Below are 11,634 nucleotides of genomic sequence, written 5' to 3' on the forward strand. Positions count from 1 at the left end.
CTACCAAATGTGGACCATACCTAGAATACACACAGGCCAGTAGACACAATGTACACAGTACCCCCAGTTCCTAAAGAGGCTATAGAGAGCACCAATCACACAAAAATATGATGAATTATCACATAAAAATACAACGAATCATTACATGAAGATACCATGAATTATCACATAAAAATACAATGAATTATTGCACAAAAATACAATGAATTATCACACAAAAATACAATGAATTATAACACAAAAATACAATGAAATATTACATAAAAATACAATGAATTATCACACAAAAATACCATGAATTATCACACAAAAATACAATGAATTATCACAAAAATACAATGAATTATTACATGAAATATGATGATTTATTACATTAAGATACAATGAATTATATAAAAATACAATGAATTATCACAAAAACATGATGAATTATAACATGAAATATGATGATTTATTACATTAAGATACAATGAATTATCACATAAAAATACAATGAATTATCCCAGGTGTTGAGCTGCCAAGTCTCTCTGAAGAATGAGATACAATGTACAATGTTTATCTTGACAAAGGCATATCAGATAGTTTCTGATTTCGAAAGTCATTTTGCCTATTGATAATAATGCCTGTATTTTCCTTAAAAATTGCTAGGATCTTCCTGAGTTTGATGTGTGACTGATGGCAGTCCTGTAGGTACTTTGTAGATGGGTGTGTGTGTGTGTGTGTGTGTGAGTGTTTAAACTTCATGTGGATAAAGAATTTATAAGACCAATAAGTGATTTTCAAAGTTTAGGTTTACGAAGTGAAAATATTGCCTACATTTGGAGCCTTTGTGAGTCCATTTTAAAAAGTGGGAAATATGATGGAATTTCATGCAATTGGTACGAAGTAGATATGAATGACTTTAATATACCCTTAAAGTTTTTTGGACAAATTACAGATTTAAAAAAAGGTACAATCCAGGAAGATTTATTCACATTTTGTGTCTCTTTAAAAACAATCTTACTGTTTAGAAATCAGAGATGGACACCAAAAATTTGTTTTCGCTGATAAACGTATGAGAGATATTTTTATAAGGCCTAGAATTTCAACCTTAACTGGAGATCTCAAAGAATTTAAATATAAATTACTACACGGGGCGATTTATGCCAAGGAACAGCTTCTAAAAATTTGGTTTTGTGGCTGATAATTTTTGTTCCTTTTGTGGAAAAAGCTCTGAAACTTACATTTATTTTGGAACTGGGAAAAAGTTAAAGGGATGGTACAGTATTGGTGGAGATGAGAATTGGGCTTTTAACTTTCTGCGAGATACCAAGAAAACACTTATGAAATAACACAGAGCATACCATTTTTAGGAGGAATTCAAAGTTTACATGATGAAAATCGGGTTTGGAATAACTGAAACATTCAAAGACAAAGTAAAACAAAGCGATCGTAATAAAACGTGGGTCCCACACTTTATTACGTTACGTAATTTAGTTTGGCGGGATATACATATTGGTTTAGAAGGAAGTTCTCACAGAATCAAATTGTACAAGACTCTTATCTTCATAGTTGAATATATGCTATATAAAGCAAGGTCACAGTCAATAACACCGACATTAGCAGAATTTAAAAAAAAAAGGCATTAACTATATGTCGAAAGGAAGAGAATGATATTGTCATCAGAAGAAATAAATCGGGTTGGCATTCGCTAAAATGGGAATGTTTAAATTATTTGTAAAGGATTAGTTTTATCCATGCACCCGTACCCCTCCCCCTTTTGTGTGTGTTTAATTTGATCACTGACATCTTCTCTAAATACATTCGAGCTCAGAGATAAGTATAAAATATACGTGCATGTATATGGACACATATGTATGTATGTATGTATGTATGTATGTATGTATGTATGTATGTATGTATGTATGTGTGTGTATGTAGGTACGTATGTATGTGTATGTTTACTAAGTTTTTTTTATGTTAAAGCTCCTATTAGCACAATCATTTAAGTTCTGAATGTGGGCAGAAGAAATAAGTGTGTTTTGTGTTAAGTGGATGTGTGTGCGTGTGTAGGTGAGAATGTGTGTGTGTGGGTAAGAGTGTGTGTGTCTGTTAAAAGGTTGTGTGTGGTTAAGGTGTATGGGAATGGGAGGATGAGGAATGGGAGGAAGGTGGGAAGGATTGGGTAAGGATGTGGATGTGGTGTAGAGGGCAGAGAGGGGATTGGTGATGAGAGGGACGGTTCCATTTTTTTTTTGGGGGGGGGGGTTAAGGTTTGGGCGGTTGAGGGGTTGGGTATGATGGGAAGGTGGGAACGAGGGTGGGTTCTTTTTTGTTGCTGTTGTTCTTTCAATATAATAGAGATTCCATTTTCTGTTTTCCTTTTTAGTGCTTGGCTAATATGCCTATAATTGCACAACATGTACTTTTTTTTTTTTAGTTAAAAAGAAATTGACCGGATGATTCATCCTATTTTTTTTTTCCTGCTTGATTTCTGCCTTAAAATGAATCGAATGATTATTCTTGATTTCATGGAATATGTTTCGTACATGCATGAACATTTATGATAAATGTTATGTATATGATAATTATGTATTTTTTTGAAACTGTTATATTTTCAAAGCAAATGGAATTAATAACAAGATCACTAAAAAAAACGTTAAAGTTCTGAAAAGGAGAGCTGGGATTGAAAGAGGAAAGATGAGTGGAAAGTTGATTTTTTTTTAAAGGTGTTTTTTTTTCTAAAATGGTTCCCAAGTGGAGCTAATATAAGTAAAAGAGGAGGAGGAGAGAGAAAGTGAACAACAGTGTATGTATTCAAATAGAGCACTGACATGAGCTGTTGTGAAACTATAAGTGACCCTGCATCACAAAACCTACAAAAAGTCGCCAGACACAATTTTTAGTTGAGTGCAGATTCTGAAAGAGCAGACTTTAAGCTTTAGAATGATGTATAACCCAATTGAAATGGACTCTCCTATAACCTATCTAAATATTGGAAAGAAAGCACACCTTCTGGAAAAGTGTGAACTGAGAAAAGAGGCTCTGAAGTACAGGGTCTATTCAAGCGTCAAATAGTTCCCAACCAGCGATAGCTATGCGATGAAAGGGACACTAAAACAGGATGTAAACCACTGGAGCAACAACAATGAAGAGATTATCAGATAAAGCTGAAATTAAATATGCTTTATAAACACATTTTCTATGGCCATGATCAGTGCCAATTTTCAAAGCAGTAGCATTATCTCTTCTAAAGTTATTAGAGCTGAAAGTGAAGAGTGTGTGCAGGGTTTTTAAGAAATGAAAAGGGGACAGACCTAATCACTCTATTTTACAAAACAAAAAAGTGTCCAAGAAAAACTGCCAAAAATACTATTTCCTGTTCATTTTATGATCTCAAACTTCAACATAATGTAAAAGTTGCTCTTTCAGAAAATATGAAAAACTAATGATTGGTCAGGTTGACCCACTTCACCTATTTTCAGTCCTCACACAAAATCAGTGCGTGCAACTTTGTGTTGGTTTTGTGATGCACGGTCACATAGTCTTCCAAGTCCTGAAAAGATTGAGGGCCACTAAACTCTTCATATTTCTTTTTTAGAAGACTGCTCGGTCTCCCTCCCTTTTATGTTCTATCACTGCTTGAAAAAAAAAAATGACAATAGGGTATGCATTTTATGCTCGATCCATGGCAACATTCCTACAGTATTTCAATTTACGTAGCAGTTCTGAAGTCACACAACAACCACTTTAAATTAATGATGGTTATGACTGTTCACATTAATTTTGTATAACTTGTAACATTGGCCACTTCAAAACAGTAAGTCCTGAATAGAAATGTCAATGGCATTGGTGAGGGGTAAAGTACTGTTAGTATACAGTTCTGATTTGCTTTTTAGTTGAAAAGAATGTGAGAGAAGGATTTTGCCCATATAGGTTTAGAATGTCTTTTGTGAACCACTTCTGATCGCAAGACATCCTTTCCATATTTCTTGCTTTTATGTCTTCTAATTATGCCACTACAGCATGTACACCATAACCTGGCCAAATAAGCATACAATGTGTACCTGAGCTATTCATGTACACCAGTCGAAAATAATCATTAATTTCAGTCCTACATTTATATTGTTATCAGTGAAATGTAAGATGCTGATGGCAGCACATTTGTTGTCAGATCTGACGGCTGTATAATAGAGGCAGTTCATTTGCACTTATACTCATGATTGAAACCCCTGATTTGCATTTAACACCTTGATTTTATATACTGCATAGAAACGGTAAGCCACCGGTGATGTATTAAAATGCAGAAGAAAAAAAAAAAAGAAAAGAAAATGTCGTGGGCGAACATGTTCCCCCCTTTTTTTATATATAATTTGTATGTAAACACTATTTGCACCAATGTGAATAGTATGCAAGTGTAATGTAAGTAAAGTACCATTTTGAAAAGTAAAAAAAGTCTTCTTCTTCTTCTTCTTCTCCTCCTCCTCCTCCTCCTTCTTCTTTTGTATTTTACCATCAAGTAGGGTTGCTCAATTAGGTTATATTGTCTCTCATCACCCATGTGGAATAAACACTGTACACATACAAACCAATATCCTCAGTTCCTTCGGAAATCAGAAATCACATACACGTACAATGCAATTGTGTTATCTCAAGTGAATTCATAGGGTAATTACTGAACCCAATTCTAACTCGTTGAGAAATCAGATTAGATATACGCAAAGTATCAGGAAACGAGATGATGTAATAATGGACAGAGGGGAAAAGAGTGTATGTACATTGTGTCTTTTCTTATGACATCATTCGTGCATATACTTTATATTGTATTTGAAAAAAAAATTAAATTCCCTTATTAGACGAATGAAAGACATTGAATTGAATTGAATTGAATTAAATTGAATTGAATTGAATTGAAAGAGAAAGAGAGAGGTTGCAGGAGAGAGAGAGAGAGAAGGAACAGGGCATAGGAGGAGAAACAAACAAGAGAGCAAAGTTAGTGGACAGAGAATCAAAACATGATTTTATCAAGAAAGGAAAAACAGACACAAGTCATTATGTCATCAATTCAGTCGATGAATCCAGTACCGATGTTTTGCCCAAATCACAACTGGGCAAATGAGTTCAGCAAAAATCACTCTAAACAACTCCGAGTACACCCGGTAGAAGAAATTTCAAAGCTAAAAGTTGTTTATGTATTTTTTTTTCATCGATCAGCTGTTCTTATTTGTGTTTTTGAAAGTTGTTCAAGATTCAGAGAACATGTGTTATTTCTGAGAACGTCTGAAGATTTTATACGTAATGCTTGTATCAGATGTCTTTCTATGAAATTCCGACTGAATTAGATAAAAGAGGGGTGGGGCAATAACACTGTTGCGGCTACTACGCCTAGGTTAAAGTCCGTTATTCCGAAGGTTCTTTGGTCCGAAGGTTCGTTATTCCGAAGGTTCGTTGTTCCGAAGATTCGTTATTCCGAAGGTTCGTTGTTCCGAAAATGTGATAAGGTTTGTTATTCCGAAGGTTCCTTAATCCGAAAAGTAAATAAGGTTCGTTATTCCGAAGGTTCGTTAATCCGAAAATGAAACAAAGCTCGATATTCCGAAGGTTCGTTACGGACCCTATTTCATTGTCGGATCAACGAACCTTCCGAATAACGAACGCTATTTCATTTTCGGATAAACGAGCCTTCGGAATAACGCCACAAAAAAAAGTTTTAATGTTCGGATTAACGAATCCTTTTTCATTTTCGGATTAACGAACCTTTCAAGTTCAAGTTTAGCACAAACCAAACAGGGGAACCTTTTTGTTTATTGATGTTGTTTTGTTGTTGTTGTTGTTGTTGTTGTTGTTGTTGTTGTTGTTGTGGTATTCCTTTGGAATTTCCTTTGGAAGACAATCATCTTAATCATTTTTACTAAACTCATATTGCTCTCATCGTTTTAACATTAGGGTGAGAAAAAAGAGCAGCCTTTGTAATTAAACAAAAAGAAAAAAAACCCTCACAAACAAACCCAACAACAACAACAGCAGCAGCAGCAGCAGCAGCAGCAACAACAACAACCTGAATGTAAGGGACCTCATTTTTAATTTCCCACATCGCATCCAACCATTGAGATTACAAGCAGCAATATAGAATACCGAATTTGTTTGCTGCGATCTTGTCTCTCCCTCTTTCTCTCCGTCTCTCTCTCCCTCTCTCTATTTTCCTTCACATTATGAAAATACTGACAATCATAGGCGCCGGAAGTGGGGGGGCAGGGGGGGCGGCCGCCCCCCCAATCCAAAAAGTGGGGGGGCAAAACGCATTTTTGCCCCCCCAAAAAGCCCCCCTCCAAAAAAAAATGAATAAATAAACAAATAAATAAAAATAGATAAAATAAGAAAGATATGTATATAAATGAATAAACGCGAAAAAAACAAAGCTACAAACGGCAGTTTTTGGACTGTAAAATGTCAAAATTTCCAAGCTCGCTCGCTCCGCTCGCTCGCATTCAATCGCTATGCCATTCTCCTGATGTTGCTGCCAGTAATTGCCAGCAGTTGCGCCTGGGCCGCCCCCCCCCCCCTTAATTTCCAAAGCGAAAAAACAAATATAGCTACAAACGGCAGTTTGGGGACTGTAAAATGTCAAAATTAATCGTCAAATTTATTCGTTATGCCATTTTCCTAACGTTGCAGCCAGTAATTGCCAGCAGTTGAGGCCGGTGCGCCTCCCCCTTAATTTCCAAAGCGAAAAACATAGCTACAACGGCAGTTTTTGGACTGTAGAATGTCAAAATTTTCAAGCTCGCTCGCTTCGCTTGCTCGCATTGAATCATTATGCCATTCTCCTAATGTTGCTGCCAGTAATTGCCGGCAGTTGCACCCGATGCGCCCCATTAATTTCCAAAGCGAAAGATATAGCTACAAACGCCAGTTTTGGGACTGTAGAATGTCAAAATTTTCAAGCTCGCTCGCTTCGCTTGCTCGCATTGAATCATTATGCCATTCTCCTAATGTTGCTGCCAGTAATTGCCGGCAGTTGCGCCCGATGCGCCCCCCATTAATTTCCAAAGCGAAAGATATAGCTACAAACGCCAGTTTTGGGACTGTAGAATGTCAAAATTTTCAAGCTCGCTCGCTTCGCTCGCTCGCATTGAATGGTTATGCAATTCTCCTAATGTTGCTACCAGTAATTGCCAGCAGTTGCGCCTGGGCCGCCCCCCCCCCCCCTTAATTTCCAAAGCGAAAAAACAAATATAGCTACAAACGGCAGTTTGGGGACTGTAAAATGTCAAAATTAATCGTCAAATTTATTCGTTATGCCATTTTCCTAACGTTGCAGCCAGTAATTGCCAGCAGTTGAGGCCGGTGCGCCTCCCCCTTAATTTCCAAAGCGAAAAACATAGCTACAACGGCAGTTTTTGGACTGTAGAATGTCAAAATTTTCAAGCTCGCTCGCTTCGCTTGCTCGCATTGAATCATTATGCCATTCTCCTAATGTTGCTGCCAGTAATTGCCGGCAGTTGCACCCGATGCGCCCCCATTAATTTCCAAAGCGAAAGATATAGCTACAAACGCCAGTTTTGGGACTGTAGAATGTCAAAATTTTCAAGCTCGCTCGCTTCGCTTGCTCGCATTGAATCATTACGCCATTCTCCTAATGTTGCTGCCAGTAATTGCCGGCAGTTGCGCCCGATGCACCCCCATTAATTTCCAAAGCGAAAGTTATAGATACAAACGCCAGTTTTGGGACTGTAGAATGACAAAATTTTCAAGCTCGCTCGCTTCGCTTGCTCGCATTGAATCATTATGCCATTCTCCTAATGTTGCTGCCAGCAATTGCCGGCAGTTGCGCCCGATGCGCCCCCCATTAATTTCCAAAGCGAAAGATATAGCTACAAACGGCAGTTTTGGGACTGTAGAATGTCAAAATTTTCAAGCTCGCTCGCTTCGCTCGCTCGCATTGAATGGTTATATAATTCTCCTAATGTTGCAGCCAGTAATTGCCAGCAGTTGCGCCCGATACCCCCCCCCCCTTAATTTCCAAAGCGAAAGATATAGCTACAAACGGCAGTTTTTGGACTGTAAAATGTCAAAATTTTCAAGCTCTCTCGCTCCGCTCGCTCGCATTTTATTGTTATGCAATTCTCCTGATGTTGCTGACAGTATATAAGTTGTGGTTTCACACCGTCATTCCATAATCCATGTAAGGAAAACTTACAATGTTCCTCAATGACTGCGTTGTTGAATGTATCACACTCCGTAATGTATTGTAGTCCCATTATTGCGCACGCACACACGCACAAGCATACACACCGTCAAAATTACTTTTCCACAAGGTGCCCACCCCCAATGTTTCGACCCATCGTACGCCACTTTATATGCATACACACACACACACACACACACACATATATATATATATATATATATATATATATATATATATATATAGATGTGTGTGTGTGTGTGTGTATGTGTGTGTGTGTGTGTGTGTATATTGTGTAACATATGTATGGTCTAAAGTGAGCCCCCTCCAATATTTGCCCCCCCAATCCAAAACTGCTTCCGGCGCGCCTGCTGACAATAATACCAATTTCAAGCAATCACAACGAAAGACAATGTGTTTGTAGACCTCAATATATAAGCATTTTGTGAATTTAGGTTCAAGTCAGCTATCGCAATTATTCATCATCCGGCATCCGTCGTGCGTCGCACGTTAAGCCCCAGTCACATTGACGGATGCTCAAGGATCTACACGGCAATCCCCGGATCATGCGTGCGATGATCCGGGGAGTTCCGGGATAGTTTTGCCCCGGATGGAGCGTCGACGAGCGTTGATGACTGTATACAACACACGGTATCAACACGGCAGCTACATGGATGAGGCCGGTCCAGCACGGCATCTACACGACATCCACACGGCGCTGGCACGGATCTCCACTGACCATGCTGGACAAAGCCGGCATCTACATGGTCCATGCAGGCAGAGCACGGCGTCTACACGGACCATCACGGCAGCAACACGGACCAATACGGCAGCTACACACGTGCCACACCTGCAGACGAAAAAGCAAGCAAAATTTGCTTGCTTTCAAAATTTAATTTTGAATTTTCATCAGTCTTCTTCTAGTTCTCGTCACTTCGACATCGCCTTCGCTTCTTGAGTATAAAGATTAATCATAAAAAATTCACACATTAAACTGATACATAATTTTATGTTGCATCTTTAAAGGGATCTTATGGGCCATTCTCCGAAAAAGTGTGTAATTACAGTTGTACATGTGACAAAAATTCAACATCACAGATTTCATTCATTTTTTACCAATTCAGAAAACTAATCCCGTAGGAATACATAACAATCAATGGGTGATTTTTGAAAGCTCTTTTTTTTTCTAGAAACATTTTCAAACGCAGAGTCCTTTTTTTTTTTTTTTTTTTTTTTTTTTACTATAAGTCATTATAAAACCACATGTCAGATATTATGTTACCAGAGGTAGCATCTTAGAAAATTGTTGATTGTCTGCTTATTTCTTGATTTAAAATGGCAATGCTTATGTGAAACTACAAGCTTGAATATAAACAAACATCATGGAAACATTTCTGAGTCAGGCTTGATCTGTAATCTGTAATAAAAAGGATCGTGATTTATAAAGTGAAGGCTAAATAGAAATAGAGAACATAGTATAATCTATACCGGCTTAAAATATGTTACCCTAATTTAGCTTTTACCTGCATTTGAATTATATCAATAATCTCATTTTTTTTAAAGGTATAAAACATTATGAATACGTACTACACTTCTCATGAACAGAAAATGCCAGGTAACATCTCTGCCAGATTAAATACATATTGGATCAGAAGAAGACCAGTGTGGTAACGTATGTGACGCATTAGAAGTTCGTTAGCGTGTACGTTTCAGACCCAACGCCAATAATGCCAATGAATTCATTTTAACTTGTAAGAACATCACAATGTGACTATCATTTTTAGTTAACACATCGCACTTCTAATCGTAAAGAATGATCTCGTCAAAAAAAGAAAAGATTATGTAACTCTTCAATCATGTCAATAAAACTTTGAGATATACATGAAACACGAGAACCAAACAAACATAAATCCACAATTATTTTTTTATATAGTTCAGAAATTTTGTAATAACACGGAATACAGTAAAAATGAAATTGGAAATTATTTTTATGCAAATAATACACATGAATTCAATTTTCCTTTGTACCTGTCTGTATATAGATTAGGCCTCAAGAATCGAAAAATGATGGTAACGTATCTTGACAAAGCATTTGTGTTCATTGACACAATAACTACCGATTTACATCAAACCCCGATCACTGAAACATGCGATCCAAAAACCTGATCTCTTTTTAACCTTTGTGCATATAAGATGCAAAATTATAATGAACAAAGGTAGACCGTTCATGTAGTCTCGTTTGCTGTGAAGTTGACAACATAAGACGAGTACCAGACTTTAGTCCTTAAAATCTCGGTAAGTTGATTTTTACAAACAAAAAGTTATTGTAAATATAAAACACACAAACACTCACAAAAAGAAAACACAAAACAAAGCAGAAATATAATGGCTTTGGAGCGTATATCTGTCTGTACTTTTGTAAATGCCATAATTCTAAGGGATATAGTACAGTTCTGGTTTACATGAGGATTCAGGTTTTAACTTTTTGCAAGACAATCGAAATCCACTTATACGACATACTTCCAAGAGCATACATTCTTAGAGGAATTAAAAGTTTATGTCATGAAATTCGGTTTAGAAATGGCTGAGATGTCCCAGATGAAGTAAAAGAAAGATGTCCAAATAAAAGTAGATGGGCCATCATATTTTGTTAGGACCTCTTTCTTTTACTTTATTTTGGATATCTCGACCATTTCAAAACCGATTTTCATAAAACATTGAATTCCTCTTAGAAATGCATATATTCTCTTGGCATGTCTCAATGTGATTCTTTTGCAGTTCAAGTTGGCAGCTCAGTAGCTTCAATCTCATCTCGTCATCCATGGTGATGCAGCGCCTGTGGCAGCAGAGAGAAGTGAGATGATGTTGAAATCTCCTCCAATTTATAGGGAAGTCGAGTGGATCCGTGTGATCTTGATGTGAAAAAAAAAGAAAAAAGTGATGGACTGCCGATACTCCCGGCACGATCGTTCCAGGCATCAACACGGACCATCCCGGCATTTACACGGCAGCCACACGGACCACCCCGGATTGCTCTGCCAACACGGCAATCCCCGGATGACGCCGGATTTTTTGACATCCAAAAGTTACCGTGTTGGCCTCCCGGATGTCCCCGGACATACACGGATGTCCCAAGGCGTCAACACGGATCTCTCCCCGGACCACCCCGGATCTGATCAGGGGAGAGATCCGTGTTGACGCCGGGAGGCCAACTCGGCAACTTTTGGAGGTCAAAAACATCCGGCGTCATCCGGGGATTGCCGTGTTGGCAGAGCAATCCGGGGTGGTCCGTGTGGCTGCCGTGTAGATGCCGTGTTGATCCGTGTAGTTGCCGTGTTGATCCGTGTAAATGCCGTGTTTGTCCGTGTAGACGCCGCGCTCTTCCGGCCTTATCCGTGTAGCTGCCGTGTTGATACCGTGTGTACAGTCATACCTAATCCCGGATCTCCCCGGATCTCCCCGGACGT

This window comes from Diadema setosum, chromosome 15, assembly GCF_964275005.1.
Source record: "Diadema setosum chromosome 15, eeDiaSeto1, whole genome shotgun sequence".
Lineage (NCBI taxonomy): Eukaryota > Metazoa > Echinodermata > Echinoidea > Diadematoida > Diadematidae > Diadema > Diadema setosum.